At 45.8% G+C, this 1,519-nt stretch overlaps 1 long non-coding RNA gene across 1 annotated transcript in view; it reads right to left on the bottom strand.

Annotated features, from left to right (window-relative positions):
* The window catches only part of LOC123978166, a 3,463-nt gene extending 1,998 nt beyond the window's left edge, over nt 1–1,465 (bottom strand). Inside the window, exons 1-2 of the long non-coding RNA XR_006826892.1 lie at nt 1,395–1,465; nt 1,089–1,175 (exon numbers count right to left, since the gene is read on the bottom strand). This is a non-coding gene — a long non-coding RNA (uncharacterized LOC123978166). The remainder of the gene's footprint in view (nt 1–1,088; nt 1,176–1,394) is intronic.
* Between the last annotated feature and the right edge of the window lie 54 nt (nt 1,466–1,519).

Raw genomic sequence — 1,519 nt, 5'->3', positions numbered from 1 at the left:
GACATGCTTGGCCAGTCCATCACCTTTACCCTCAGCTTCTTTAGGAAGTCAGTAGTCATCTTGGAGGTGTGTTTGGGGTCGTTATCATGTTGAAAAACTGCCCTGTGGCCCAGTATCTAAGGGGAGGGGATCTGCTTCAGTGTGTCACAGTACATGCTGGCATTCATGGTTCCCTCAATGAACTGTAGCTCCCCAGTGCCGGCAGCACTTATGCAGCTCAAAACCATGACACTCGCACCACCATGCTTGACTGTAAGCAAGACACGCTTGTCTTTGTACTCCTCGCCTGGTTGCCGCCACACACAGTGATGCAGTGTGTGGCGTATGGTCTGAGCACTGACAGGATGAAACTGGATCGTATTTGATGGAAAATATTTTCTGGTTGTCTCTCTGATGTTTCCCGGCTGCTCTGCCTCAACTCTGTGACTTGCGTACTTTTCTGATGGACAGATAGCTTTACTTGTTGCTGTAGCAAGTCAGCTAACTGCTGCTAACTAGCTCAATCAGCCTGCAAGTACAGGTCAAACTAGCTTACTCTGCTCAAACTGTGAACTTGGAGCACCAGAGTGTGCGTTTAGGTTTATACCTTTACTCAAGCACTGGAGGTTTTCAGGCCAGGGGAGGGGGTCCCGGCGGGGAATGATTCAGGGGGGCGTCACCAGGGTAGCGCGCAACAAAACTGCGCTCAGCAGCCTCCAAGTGAACGCAACATGAACAGAACCGAACACAGTCTCGTTAACGTTGACTCAGCCCCTGGGATGTATCTGTGTTCCCAGTGGTCAGACTGGTCTCTGTCGGTCTCAGAGGCTGGTCATCAGTCCGCACAGTCTGCATGACATGATACACCTCTGTGCCTGTATTTATCAAGCTTGTGCGCAGCATGTGCACAGCATGCTGGCGTGTCAATGACGTAGCCTATCACACAGCCGAAACCAACATCTGCACTCTGGTGCACCTGGTCAGTGCTTGTAAATTATCCACTGCAACTTGTAACGTAAAGGCTACAAGTTGTTTTTTTTGCCAAGTGAAGTCTGTGCGAAGAACATATGCACATAAGATGACCCCTCCCCATCTGTGAATGTTCTCACCTTTAGGTCTTGTCCAGATGTTGACTGCCACAACAATTATTATGAGTGCTGCTAAACCCACAAACACAATGATGAACCTCAACCAATCTGGAAAGAGAATGAAAACATAACAAATATATTTCAGCTGAAGCTTTCTGATCTGTAGTGAAGTACAAATACACTATTAGTAAATCATGCATGACTATATCTTAAGTTGCTTTGGGATTTTCTTCTTTATTTCCTAATGAAACTTTTCTACCAAACCAAAGTCAATCCACTTTAAACACACACAGAGAACAGATTTTCAGGAGAAAGATTAGTTCTTACATTGTAGTTTTGTTGAAGTATCATTGTTTGCTGTCGTGGTTGTAACATGTTTTGTGCTGTTTTCAGTTGTTGTGGTTGATTTAGTTGTTGTTTGTGTTTCACCTGCACAAAAGCACAACCCAAGA

Source organism: Micropterus dolomieu, linkage group LG10, assembly GCF_021292245.1.
Source record: "Micropterus dolomieu isolate WLL.071019.BEF.003 ecotype Adirondacks linkage group LG10, ASM2129224v1, whole genome shotgun sequence".
Lineage (NCBI taxonomy): Eukaryota > Metazoa > Chordata > Actinopteri > Centrarchiformes > Centrarchidae > Micropterus > Micropterus dolomieu.
This window is presented reverse-complemented; position numbering and strand designations above follow the sequence as displayed.